We start from the raw sequence: 13,986 nt of genomic DNA, 5'->3' as shown, positions 1-13,986 counted from the left end.
TTCTTAATTTATCAGGAGGAGTAGTCTTTGTTTTTTTCGTTAGTCAATGATTTCTATAGCTTTTCTTTCCAGTTCCTTGTGAATCAATGGGAGATCACCATTTTTGAGGTTGTATGACTGTAACAATTCTTCAATTTTTGTTACGCCTTCTCTTATTTCTTTTCTAGTCTACAAATCAAGATGGTGCTGTAAATATTTGCTTGTATTGTAAAAGTTACTCACTCTCTCTCATTTTTTGCGTAAGAGGAATTGCATGTTCTGAATTTTATTCCAGTTCCAATAGAGGATGGCTAATGTTAGAAAATCCGCTCTGTCTTCAGATTGCATTATTTAAGTTTAATATGGTTAAAGAATTACAGTTTAAGATCACTTACTAATTTTTGACATATGCTTGAGAACATAAAAATACAGTTTTTGTAGAATACTAGCTTGTGCTCCTCTCCTCCGGTCAATCCGAGTCCTTTTGTCCATCGGGGATTCCAAAGAGCCTGTTATGAATGTTGGATTTCAGAAAAATATTTCTCTTACATAAAAATTCAAATTGTACCTGGCAAGGTAATTGATGTGCCATTTGATGTATTATCGGTAAAATTCCCGTCATTTCTTTTGTTAGCATCATATATTCTGGAAATTCTGGAACAAGTTTTTCATGCGTCCTTTTCCAATATTAACACACAGCATCGAAGCAAAAGAATGTAGCCTGACTCTTCCAAGCTTCGTAATGCATAAATACCGTATGTGTCCACGATTCGCCTTTAAACAAATTGATGGCATAAGGAATCATATGTAACGAAGGCCTACAAATATATTTACTCAACATGCCCACATTTTATGATCTTATGTTACTCCCTTTTTCACTTATGATATCCACCTTTTTCCTTATGTTAACGTTTACAATTCGTATCGTATTTCCTGTTTACTTCCTTGAAACGTTGTTTGTCAATCCGGAGATGAAGTCATCGACGCTTTTAACTGACCTCGATGAACACCTGCAACTGATGCGCATATCGCACAATAAATAAACAATCAGTTGATTGGTTGCTTACACGTCATAAACAATCAATTAATAAAACATCTCTTGATTGGTTGCTCGTGCCGAGTTGCGACAGGCCATCAGCGTCTGTGACCACTCCCGAAATGCGAGGTTTCGTGATGAACCCACATTTCCGACAAACAGAGTCGTTCGGTAACTTCCACAACGTTTAGACGCGGAAACTCTGTCGGTGCAAATTCTTGAATTTGCTAGAGTCTTCTCACAGTTCTGAAACGTTTAGTAGTCGAATTGTTGAGTGTTAATTCTGTGCGTTTATTCGTGCACTTGTCTCTTTCCCTACTCTTAAACTTTGTCTCGTGCTTTTCTCCCTTTTGAACTATCTGTTTCCCCCGTGTCCCGCTATTGCTACCACAAGCCGTTTCGTATCGTTTTACCAACGTGCGCTCCCGTAACGCTCGCGCTACATCGGTAAGCTTCCAAATTGCCCTTATTCTGTTGGTCATTATGGTTTGGCTCGTTATTCCCTTTCTTGTCATATTGTATGCCCTTTCCCGTGTAATTCTTATGGCCTTAGTCAAGTAAAATACACGTCTATCATTGTGGGTAATTCGCCTCCGAGTTCACTTAAATTCCTATTCCAAACAACATTTAATTCTTTGTAATACTTCAACCCCCCCAAAGGGATGTATTACACATACAGTGCTTGCAAGAGCTAACGACGAGCCCAGTCTAATCATATTTTTTATTTTCATTGGAATCTTCTCTTGCTGCTTTAAATGCCGATCCCCCACACATGTTTTTCTTTTTCGACTGAAAAAAGCAAAGAAATAGAATTGCACTACAATAATGTTGAATTAATAGAATATTGCTTACTGTTTGAGCTTTGTTGTAAATCTTTTGACAAAAACTCTCAACTTCAACATCCGACTTGATTACTAAATTCTCGAACCTCGATTATACATCGTGCATTCTATGGAAAAATTTAAAAACTGAATACCAATAAGTGTCTTAACTTATAAACAATGCTTACACTCTTTCGTTTTCTGGTTTCCTTGCTTCTCCGGCAGACGCCAAATGTCTCAGCTTTATGATAGCATCAGATAATCTCACTAAAGGTTTTGTTCCGCAACTGGGGCAATAAATTTTTTTCCTTTTAAATACTTCCTGGTCAATGTAGTGGTGACATGTTTCCCACTCTCTTTCCGCAGTAGTGAACAATAATATATTGATTGGTCCATTCTGCAAAAGCCGAATTATTTTTTTTTCGTATCATGGTCTTGATTTAATTTTTGTGTGTTATGTTACGTACCCGTTTATATTCCTTAGATACTTCTTCAAGAGTGTGAGCGTACATGTTCTTCGAAGAACCTAGACGTTTGTGGGAAATGTGGTGGCATAGAAGAAGTCCCTCTTCTGAAAACAGGTATGTGACCGTTTCCGATAAACTTGCCGGGAAAACCCCAGAAAATACATTATCATCGATTGTTGCTTTCGTTAGAGAATCAAAAGTATCGCAAACGAAAGTTGCCCCCTTTAAAGGGAATCGACCTGTTGAAAAGTTTTGCGAATATTAGAAAATATTTCTAATATAGTTTATATTCAGCGTAATTTTTACCTCGCTCAGTGACAACCACAATTGATTCTGTAACATTGGGAATAAGTGACATCGATCCATGGCAGCTTATATCGCAGCATTTATGAGGTACGAAGCATGGGACGCAGACATCTGTAAAATAACAAGAAAGTTAAAAGTTAGCTACGTGTGGTGATTTACCTTCTTATTCCCATACCTTTTGTTATAATGTTTCCCTCTGCCTCGATAAAATGATCTGATTGTAATACTTCCAAGCGGTCACAAGAACACAATAGCCGTCGATGAAATGGCATACCAGAGGGAGTATTTGTATCACATTGAAAACTAAGGTGTTTCTTGCTGGTCATACATCTTACAGAGCAATGGCCTCGTGACACTGGTCACTTTTTGAATGATACAGTGGCTTTCTTCAAACATATTCTGTGAAAATTCTTCTTCTATCATTACGTCCCCATGCAGCTATTGCTTGCCGTTCTTGCCATGTTTGATGTTGTCTTATCTGCATGCTATCTAAGACTTTTTAAACCTGTCTTCTGAGATCGTCTATAAATGCACAATTTTAGACTTTTAATAACCAAAATAGCATTCTATTAAATTTTTCATACTAACCAAGAACTTCTGGGCTGATGATTGATGGCATATCATCAAACAGTGAATCATGTGCTGCACTGTTAGAGAGTAAAACAACTGGTGGCGGTTTGAGTGACAATGGACAATGTGGAAGGGCATTATCAAGACTAGGATCTCTTATTTTTGTCGAGTGTTTCCCACATAAAAAAAGTATTTTCCGGCAGCAGGTTTTTGTACTGTTTTCAGTTTTTTAAAATTTGCCTTAGACTTAGAAAAAGAAGAAAAACCCCCCTTTTTCTTGGAATCAATACACTGAACTTTCTGTTCTGTTGACGAGGTTTCCGAATCACCTGATGAGCTCTCTGCTGAGTTTTCTGATGTCTGATGAGTTTTCTGCATCACTTGATGATGAACTTTCTAAATCACTTGATGAACTTTCTGAATCTCTTGATGATGAACTTTCGTTTTCCATTGTAAATATTGTTACACTTGGGGATGATGTGTAACACGAGTGTATTAGGACGTCCACACTTTAGGATGTCAAGTAAGAACATTCCATTCAAGAGACACTACATCGCCTATTTATGGTAGGCGAACAGCAAGGTTGAATCATCGAGTGCCTGCGCCCTTGCTGTTTCTACGAACAATCGAGATAACCCTTATGACTTATTACTGAGCAAGGTCGGTTGTACGAGTACATCCGCCCTTGCTTGTTTCTACAAAAGAAGAAGATACCCTTAACCATTTACTACAAAGCAAGGCCGAACGTTTGAGTACATTCGCCCTTGTTTGTTTCTCCAAAGCGTCAGAGAAGGTGCAAGCGTCCTGTGTTGCTAACGCAACATTCAGACAAAGCAAGGTCGAATGTACTCGTACATTCGCCCTTGCTTGTTTCCAAGAATGAGATGAGTGTGGGGTGTGTCTCATGCGTATGTCACGTGATCTCCACGTGACAACATGTTTGTAATTGAAGGGAAACTATTTTACAAACGTATTTCCTAGCCAAGAAATCCAAATGTAAATTTGTCTGCCGTTTTTTTGTTACATTAATGGACCGTATATGTCGCAAACCTTTATTAATACACTTGCTTTGTTCTATTTATATTGTAAAAAAAATCATTTAACCGGTCCCCTGAAATAATTATTTTCTTAAACAAGTTTCTTTTATATAAAATGTAAAAAAAAATAAAAACTACAAAAACGAATTGTTCGAAATATCGATAGATTCTTCATGGCAGCTTTTTAAAAGAGAAACTGTCCCATGTACAGATTCTGCTCACTTCAGGTGTCTAATCTGTCATTAGTTATGGGTATCAAGTGGAGTTCATTAAAGTGTACATTTTCTTCTTCGACGTTTGCACATGTGCCATGGTATGCTAGCGGGATCGAGTTTTAACTGCACAATCGTGAATGGGATTTTGTTTCTTGTTGGCAAGATCTAGATTCACTGGTTATATACAAAAACATACGTCATTCGGTGAATTCAACGGGTCGCACTCGTAAGTATCCACTGCTCATCCGAAACGTACATGCTTGCATTAATATCGTTCTCATTGAATACTATATTTCCAACAATACAAAGCCCTGGGGAACGCCGATGGAAAAATGCGCGTGGACGCCCATATAAAATAAGAAGATTCGCATATTTAACACAATTGGGTATTTACACAATCTTCCTTTGATTATTTTCGATTTCACATGGAACAAAAGCAAAAGCAAAAGCAATACTAAGGAAATTCAAGTTGGGCATCATCTCATCTCATCTCTAATGAAAACGGTACGGGGAAGTTAAATAGCAGTGTTTTTTCCTGCTCTATACGGGCTGCGCTGACGGGCGAAATATGTTGTGACAGGCATAAACTTTATAATGGCAGCTATCTCTACTCTTTTTTTACGTAACAAATAGTAAGAGAAGAATAAAGTTGGCCAAGGGTGGGGTCCCATATTGGACTTTTTTTTTCTACTTGATGTCGTAATGTATGTAACATCTTTTGATGTTTTCTTCTTCATCCGTGTTGTAATCCATTTGTCAACATCTATATATGTATTCAACAGTATATGATAGACTAGAGGGCGAATGGGATTTTTACTCATCCGTCAATTCATAAAACCCTTTTTTTTTGTCCACTTGGCTGCATTACGGATGCGGTAAACCACCCCCAATTGGATTCCCCTTTTATAGCTGGGTTGCGGAATCCAAGAAAATAATAACGGGCTTGAAGAGACTGGTTATTCATTTCCATTTGTAATATACCATTTCTTTCAATGCTTCTTACAACCATACATTCAAATGTCAAGACGTAAGGATCTAAATGCTTTATTGTATCATTTTTATAATACTAAAAATTTTAGATTAATTATTGAATTTCTTGTATAACGCGAAAAAATGATTATTCCATTTTTTCCTGCATAATTTGCCTTCGCACATGAACAATCGTGGTGATATGAGCTGACTCACGTGCGGTCTCTGTATGCGTATTAGTTCAGTTATCTTGTACGAATCTCGTTCTCAACAACGCTGAAATATAAAGAAATGGGGCCAGTCATTGACCAAATATTCAATTGGCTTGTGAAAGCTACCCATTATCGTTCTATTGGTCCACTGCGTAGAGATATGGGACAAAATGGAATCAATAAGGGCATTATCTGTGTATTCAACATTTATATACGTAATAATATTGTAAGATGCCGCCGATATAGAGGAATCTTCTTTTCTTTCACAAAACCATCACATTTCTTGATGTGACTGAGATAGTTTTAGAAAGGCCGGGGGTTGGCAACTCCCAATCAAGTGTACGGATTGGCCTTACTTTGGCTTAAAAATGGGTTTTTTTTTTCACAACGATGGTCGTATACAACACTATCCCTCTTACACTGAGAGATAAGAAAAGGAGTGTAACATCCGTTTTCCACCTCTCACTCAGTGCTTGCTGCATCCTGTAGAAAACAATAATGTTTAATATTCGGATAGAGTAAGAAAGAGAATAAGGGTCTGTTGTAGTGAGAGGCAATCAGGATTTTTCTTGCTTTGGATTACTCTTTTTTCTCTTCTTTTTAGAATAAGATACCTTGTTCTCTTCCCCGCATCATCAAAGACTCCATCGGGATATTAGCTACCTGAGAGAGAAAAAATGTTTTATGAAAATATCTCAAACCAAAGAATAGATTACATTAAATACTTCCTAAATAGAGTAAACAATAAAGGACTAATTCTATCACTTGATGTTAGGTTGCGTTTAGTTTGTTATCTGGTTCTAAAATTGAGGAGGGAATAATAACACATTTTCATTTCAAAGAAATAAAAGTTTGAACTAAAAATGACACTTACACAATTGCTGGAAAGCCTCCTGTTTGATAAACCTTTTTCTTGTATTCACTAGAACAGTTGGCAGTTGCAAGGTATTCAAATAACAAGTATATTCGAATTCAAATAACGAGTAATAAAAATTAAAATAACCTCTAAGGGGATGACATGATGAATGTTACCATATTTCATAGCGCGGAATGCAAACATATTCCACGATTTTAGGAAAACTATTCCACGTAATATCCTACCGCGTAATATTCCAACACTTCTGACTCCTCTCTTTTCCACGTTGACTTCCACGCATTACCGTTTCAAGCTCCACGTTCCATGTATAAGAATATACGCTTATTAAACGAAATCGAAAACTGTTTATCTACATTATCACCATAAGAAAATGATTTCAGAATCGGAGAGTGACAAAAGTTGTGAGGAAGAGCAAGACGTGGCAAGGAGGCTGGATGAAGCTTTGATAGAAAAGAAAAGGCAGTTTCAGAATTTAAGGAACATTAAGGGAAGAACAATAAAACAGCGAAATACAGATCAACAACAGAGACTTACTGCGTTCAAGATAGGTTGTCGAGTGATTTAGTAAATTTTTCTTTTTTTAATACTAATGAACAAATTTTTTACGTCTTATAGGAGTCTTATCAAGAAAAAAAAGAGGTACCTCAAAGAAACAAGCCATGGTCGGTTCTTAAGTGGCAAAACCATTGAAATTCCTTCGACCAAAAACAACTAGACAATCTGGATCACATGAAGTCTCACTGCCATAAAAGTATAGGTACTAAGATTAATGAGATGGCAGCGATTTACAATGCCTCAGTAATTTGCTTAATCCGTGGAACTCAACACATCAAGTATTTGTTAGTAAGCGGAGGTGAAATTAAATATTCTAAATCAAGAAATGGTATTCTAAGTGAAAAACTCTGGCATTGATATTGGAACAAAAAACAAAGTTAGTAGTTAGTCATATAACTTAGCAGTTAGTATTAAAAATATCTATTATTTACAATAAAAATTATTTTTTTCAGAGAAACGACAGAAGTTATGTGAGGAGAATGGCCTATGGCTTGGGAGAGCCAGTAAAAGAAAAAGAAAAGAGAGAACAGTGGAAAGGACAGAGAAAGAGAAAAGTATGCATTCAGATAAAGAGAGATTAGAGAACGAAGAAGACGAGGAAGTATGGGACAATCGAATGGGGAAACAGGTAACAAATATCTACCAAATATACACACACATTTTAAAGATTTTAATATTATTTACATTAAGAGAAAGAAAGAAAGACCATCCAATAATGAGAGCGTAGAAAGGGAAGAAGAAAACAAAGAAAGATTGGACAGTGGATAAGGGAATCAGGTAATAATTAGATACAAAATATACACATAAGTTCGATAAAATTTCAATTTACAATAGCAAATAGGAAAATAACACAACGAGACAGTAGAAAGCGAAGAAGAAAACGACGAAAGATTGGACAGAGGAATATGGAATCAAGTAAGAAGTCTATACAAAATAAAAAACAAGTTTAAAAAGATTTAGTTTTAACAAAAAAGACAATAGGACAAACAAGTAATGAGAACGTAGAAAACGAAAAAGAAAACGATGGAAGATGGAACAGAGGAGTAGGGAATCAGGTAAAAAATTAAAAAAAAATATACAAACAGGTTTTAGAAAATTTTATTTGCAATAAAACAAAAAAAAAGACAATCAGATAATGAGAGCGTAGAAAGCGAAGAAGAAAACTTTGAAAGGTCGGAAAAAGAATGGGGGAACAGGTTACCAATATATACAAAAAACAATTCAAATTTAAAATATTATTACTTACAACACAACAAGGGTAGTAGGCAAACAGATAATGAGACTTTTAAAAACGAAGAAGAAGACGAGGAAGGAAGGAGAAAAGATATGGGAAAAAAGGTAACAAACAAATAAAAATAAACATTGCTATTTATAACAGGAAAAGGAAAGAAGAAACTTATATAATAAAACAGTACAAAACGAAGTTGACGACGAGGAAGGCAGGAGCAAACTCATGGGAAAACAGGTAACAAATTTATACAAAATGAACATACAAGTTATAAACATTGTTATTTACAACAGAAAAAAGAAGGAAGGGAATCAGATAATTAAACAGTACAAAACGAAGAAGAAAACGAGGAAGGATAGGACAAAGAAATGAAAAAACTGGTAAAAAATATATACAAAAATAAACATACTAGTTTTAACAAGCAATCCACCACTCAACAGCCCCAAATTCATGGATCCCCCCTTTTTTTCTAATTCCGCTATGGGATCTAAAATTCTTAAAAAAAATACAGGCCTATCCAGTTTTTGACTCCAAATTTGCCTGTTTTTTTTCAGAATTCTAGTATTCCTTGCCGTTCGGGAGATATTGTCGCGGGTGAAAAGGGAGATTGGTTATCTCTTCGCAGAGATGAGTCATCCGCTCCTTGGACAACGCTGCGATCGTGGTGAAGAAATTATCGGGAGAAGTCCGCTCTAAGAAAGATACGCAGATATGCAGTCTGGAAGGGGAGTAATTCGCGCGACGGTATAAAACACTGCCCTGAATTTACGTTAGATGAGTCTCCATCGGGTGAGCTCCCAGAGCTGGGCTCCGTAAGAGGAGTTCCTGTTTTCTCAGAGGTCTTCAGACGCTTCTCCAACTTTTGGTAATGGTTATCCCTTTTTGTTCGAGTTAAACCATTGTTTAGAATTTAAGTCATCACTTGTTGTATTCATTTGTTCTTGCTCAAATACAACTCGTGTGACAATATTTTATGTTTAAATTTGGGTTTTCCAAATTTTGAAGTTTAGGGTCTTTGGTATCGCTTTTTTGGAAAAAGTGAACCCTTAAAAAAACTAATTCTCCCAAAAGTTTGCTTGGCCACCCCAAAATGCAAATCCGAAAGGAAATCTTTTTTCCTGATTTGATTGTCCGAGTAATTCGCAATCTAGTAAAGGGGTAATTTGGCCAGTTTTCCACCCAGCCTAGCAGCCATATTTATCACCCCTCCCTCGCGCTTCTGGCGGATGACTGCCGAAGCTACGCTTTCTCTGCACCTCGGGCTTCAAATTGATAATAATCGATAACTGCGACCGCCAGGAGTGCGAGGGAGGGGTATTGATATAGCCTATCAAAGCCACGCTTCGGCCCTAAATCGATAAAATTAATTACAGTTAAAATTTAAAGTTAAGCGTGATGACATCTCCTATTCATTGACGCAACCGTTAAAGGTCTATAATCATTTAAAAATTTAATACTATTTTATTAAGACAATACTGTTTCTGAAAGTTTGAAAAAACCAAGACAAACCTGTGTTTTAAGTTTGTTAGCATGTGTTGCTAAATAAAGCTATTAACCAGTTAGCTTTCGATAGCTTTCAGCTATTCAGGTAAAAAATGCTTATTTAGGTTTTAGATTGAACATACCTAGCTAGAGTTAGCTAAGTAACTGCTAACTAATTCACGCTTATAAACGCCTTCTAGAATTAAGTTTTCTTCATGTAAGTATGAATATTAATAAAAATAAAATAAATATAATTTTAGATTCAAAATGCAATTATTTCAACCGCAATATTTATTTCGCCGGGACAACATACAGCACAACGGTTAACATAATTTCACGAAATTGACCACGATAAGGACATAAGAAACATTACGCTAGTAAACTTGTCTTTGTAAACGTTGAATATTAACTTATTGTCATAAGATGACTAAGAACAGCATTGCGAGGAACAGTATAGAGGAAGAGAGCACACGAAGAACAGCAATGACAAAGAACAGCATTACAAGGAACAGTTATGACGAAGTAACTTATGACTAATAAGAACAGCTTGGCAAAGAACAGCTGTTACTCTTCAGAACCATTGTAGGGGTTATTGAAATTTTCAATTTGAAGATCAGAGTTACGTAATAAGTCCTCTTCAAAACCGACATTAAGGACAGCAGCTTCCTGCAATTTTTTTTTTCCTTTCACTTGTGTGGCAAGCTAGTAAGCGATCGCCTATGGCAATTTTTTATCTGATCAGCCGTGATGATAACCTTGTGCCAACACTCCCATTTTTGAATAAAAAATTCTTAATGAAGTAAAGTATATAATTATCAATAGAGCAGGAATTATTTTAAGAAATTATCTTATTGGTAATTGCCTCTATCATGTCCTCCGGGAACTTTGGCTTGGCTTTACTTCCTGGAATACTAGGGCAAGCTCTTCTAGCCAGACGCAAGAGAGACAGCTCCGATTTAGTCCACCACCCAGACAGTAAAACTGGGACAGTAGCATTTAGACGCCTAGTCGGATTTTGGGTTTTCATGCGCCCAGTCACCGTGGCTTGCCTCAGTTTTTGTCTTTCTATAGTGATATTACGATAGAGCTTAACCTGTTAAAGATTTAAGGATAATGTTAAGTTTAAAAAAGAAACAAATAAAAAAAACTTATCGGAGTGTTCTCGGAATTTATTGAAGATGAGGCATCCAATGAAGGCCCAGGTGTACATGGTAGTTGGCTGATTGCGGATTGATTTCCTTCCATTCGCTCAATATAGCGCTGTACGACGATCGTCTGCTCACGAACAGCTATAATGTAAAAGAAGATCTAATTAGATGTTAGTAAAAAAATGAAATTTAGAAACTCATTTGCTGTAAGGAGTTGAACTGGATCTTCCCTGAACGCACTAATTTCTTCTTGCAGCGCCAAGACTTTCTGCTTGAGTTGCCTGTTGTCTTGCTCCAATCGACGTTTTCACATCAGTTTCAGCAAGCTCCTGTAAAAATTTCAATTACATCTTTAAGAATGAGATTTTAAAAAATAATGACAGCAGCTGATATTGAGCTTTGGGGCTGCCTGCTAGTCTACGATCAGCAGATGCCATTTTTTATATGGCAAGATTTTTTATCATCTGTGTTCGCATGGCAGATAAACTATCTTTGTCATCTGAAAGACATAGAAATTATACTAATAATATTTTGTGTAACGCAATAAGGAATAATGACAGTGAACCAGAAATAAGTGTTGCGTTTAATATAGTAATCCCGAGATTCAAGTTGCTGAACCCCATGTTTTGCCTTAACCATCTTCTCTTTCCTTCTGACTTCTGACTCTGTATATAAAGTGCTACGTCTGCTCTCTCTAATTCTGTCACCACGCCTGAATTGCTAAAGTATACCTCAAAGTAAGAATCTGCTCTGTACTTCTGTGTTCAAACCACGTGTAAGATATGCTGCTGCTATTTCATTACGTTTGTGTTAATAAAATCAATTCAACAATCAGTACTGCCTTTCCAACACGAATAACAGTATCTTTGGATTTGGCAGTTGAGACATACTGAATTAAATTCCAAAATGATGCATCGTTGGGTTTCTTGGCTTTCCACCTGAAAGCAAATTAAAAAAAAAATTTATGATGGCAAAAATTCTTCGATAGGATCTTTAGACTTTACCTCATTGCCAGTTGGCGTTTACTTCCAACGTCAACTGTCATTATTGCTACTGCATCCTCTTCTGCTTTTGGTAATTGTAGCTTTATCACGTAAGAAAGAAGACCTATACCAAGGGCAACCTAGACAAAGTCGAACAGCAGGACCATCAGTCTTGAATCTTTGGCTAGTGGCCAAGAAAGACTGGCAACACTACCATCCATAGACAGCTGATCACTTAAATCCGCCGTACCACTTAAGCTTCGAAAATAACTGCAAACTGCGTAAAAAAGTAACTATATATTGAGTGTTACAGTGAAATAAATGCCACATAATACCTCAGCACTAAACAATAAACAGCACACATCGCTTAACGGCATCTAATAGCTTTTACGTTGCCAGATTTATCATACATCATTTTTTTTTGTTCGACTGTTTACACGTCAGCATGTGTGTATACAGTTTACACATACTCATTGACAGCAATAATAAAGCAGACTAGCATTTTAAGGTGTTTTGGTGCGTCTAAATTTTGACAAGTTCCCAGTATTTAAGAAAATACCGGAATGGTTCAACGGCGAACAACTGACTTTAAAACATGGGTCATAAGCAGTTGCCACGCAAATGGTTAATAACTATCTCCTGAAAATAGCGGTAAGAGATAAAGTTGTTCGCATAGAAAAAGTGTGCCAAGTTTTTCCACCTGACGTTAGGGATTTCCTCCACGAATCGCTTCAAATTCCGTTTTCATCCAGCAAATTAAGCATTTCAATCAAAGAAGGTGAAATAAAATTGCTTGGATCTCCAAAACTCAAAAAATTGAATTTGGAAGAAGAGGTTGCCCTCATGAACTATTTACAAATTTATCCCGAAGATATTGATAGTATTACTGTACAGCCCTTTCCCAGACTTGAAATGTAGGCCACGAAATCCATTTTTACTACTAATAAATATGCACTCTCTCCCAAGCGCTTAAATCATTGCGCTTTGCTTTCTAATGGGAGGCTTTTACTCATCGAATCCATATTTATTTTTCTTGTCAGCAACAACATGTTGTTCCGTTCTCTTGTAATCGGTAGGGAAATGGGTGTGGACCCAAAATTATGTACCCGCTTCCATTGAAAGCACCACTTTCTCATTTTTGCCCGGACAGACTATGAAGTTGATTGGCCTTGGTCCTTCATTAATCGCAATAGATCCATCAGAAATTGTAACAAAACGTGTAATAGCAAAATGCAATATTATTTCCAACATGTTTATTATAACTGCGCTGGTAAACAACTTTGAAACTGATTAATATTTCTGCAGCACAAGAAAAATTTTGTAGTTGGCATTTTTATTAGTTATTAACTATATTTAGATTAATATATTATTAATATTTAATATATTATTAATATAGGGTAGTAATATTTACAAATATATTGAAGAGAAAACGCAATGATAAAACTAGCGATCTATAAGCGGATTTTCTTTTTTCAAAGAAATAAAAATGTTGGATTGAGCTGAGTAAAGCCTATCACGTTTAAAACTATGAAAAAATTTAGCGAAAGCATGCTTACCCAAACTTAAGGCAATGAAAGTAAAGAATTATAAGCTTGACAAAATAATTTATAAGCTGAATATCGCAATAGTCACCAAAATCGTAGCAAAAATTAGCAAAATAAAGCATGGTTGATTTCCACTAACCGCGGAATAGAAAAAACTTGCTAAAGCTTGCATGATATAAGTATTTAACTGGTAAAAGGTATTATAGCTAAAATTAGCAAAAATAAGCTTATGAATCAATTTGAAAAATGAAAAAGCACTTCTAAGCTATCTGGTTCGTACGGGAAAAGGAAGAAAGCGCTTTTCAAGGCATAAAAGAGTGTTTGTGCTCCGCTCCTACCCTCGCGTATCCTGATTTCGTGCACCCTTTATATTACACACGGATGTGTGTGGGTATGGAGTAGGCGGAGTTCTCTCTCTGATGCCCCATCCAAATGTCAACCCAGAGCCCGATGAGGAGTCACCTGATGACTCACAAGAATTGAATGAGAAGTTAACAGGGGATTTCAGTACATCCTTGGAACACCCTATCGCCTACACTTCTAAACACCTATTAATT

At 36.4% G+C, this 13,986-nt stretch overlaps 2 long non-coding RNA genes and 2 other non-coding genes across 8 annotated transcripts; 1 reads left to right on the top strand and 3 right to left on the bottom strand.

Annotated features, from left to right (window-relative positions):
* Nucleotides 1-2,002: 2,002 nt before the first annotated feature.
* Nucleotides 2,003-3,107, bottom strand: LOC116924403. Its single transcript, XR_006648064.1, has 4 exons — nt 2,785-3,107; nt 2,610-2,720; nt 2,304-2,542; nt 2,003-2,233 (listed from the first exon to the last, which is right to left on the bottom strand). It is a non-coding gene; the product is annotated as an uncharacterized LOC116924403 (transcript).
* Nucleotides 3,108-5,387: 2,280 nt separating this feature from the next.
* On the bottom strand, nt 5,388-6,671 carry LOC116924565. 2 transcript variants are annotated; one of them, XR_004395027.2, is made up of 4 exons: nt 6,487-6,671; nt 6,227-6,275; nt 5,828-6,095; nt 5,388-5,760 (listed from the first exon to the last, which is right to left on the bottom strand). It is a non-coding gene; the product is annotated as an uncharacterized LOC116924565 (long non-coding RNA). The 2 variants fall into 2 exon arrangements; XR_004395026.2 differs by lacking the exon at nt 5,388-5,760 and having other exon boundaries at nt 5,793-6,095; nt 6,487-6,669.
* Nucleotides 6,672-6,811: 140 nt separating this feature from the next.
* On the top strand, nt 6,812-8,975 carry LOC116924563. 4 transcript variants are annotated; one of them, XR_004395022.2, is made up of 9 exons: nt 6,812-7,037; nt 7,105-7,246; nt 7,334-7,420; nt 7,497-7,672; nt 7,735-7,821; nt 7,879-7,959; nt 8,019-8,509; nt 8,566-8,652; nt 8,827-8,975. It is a non-coding gene; the product is annotated as an uncharacterized LOC116924563 (transcript). The 4 variants fall into 4 exon arrangements; XR_004395018.2 differs by having other exon boundaries at nt 6,813-7,037; nt 7,105-7,420; nt 8,019-8,099; nt 8,169-8,509; XR_004395019.2 differs by having other exon boundaries at nt 6,814-7,037; nt 7,105-7,420; nt 8,019-8,099; nt 8,423-8,509.
* A 2,134-nt stretch (nt 8,976-11,109) lies between these two features.
* LOC116924566 lies at nt 11,110-12,278 on the bottom strand. Its single transcript, XR_004395028.2, has 4 exons — nt 12,221-12,278; nt 11,907-12,162; nt 11,793-11,840; nt 11,110-11,231 (listed from the first exon to the last, which is right to left on the bottom strand). It is a non-coding gene; the product is annotated as an uncharacterized LOC116924566 (long non-coding RNA).
* Nucleotides 12,279-13,986: the final 1,708 nt, after the last annotated feature.

The sequence above is a fragment of the Daphnia magna genome, linkage group LG6 (genome assembly GCF_020631705.1).
Source record: "Daphnia magna isolate NIES linkage group LG6, ASM2063170v1.1, whole genome shotgun sequence".
In the NCBI taxonomy this organism is placed as follows: domain Eukaryota; kingdom Metazoa; phylum Arthropoda; class Branchiopoda; order Diplostraca; family Daphniidae; genus Daphnia; species Daphnia magna.
Note: the sequence above shows the minus strand (reverse complement) of the source record. Positions and strands in the feature narration are given on the sequence as shown.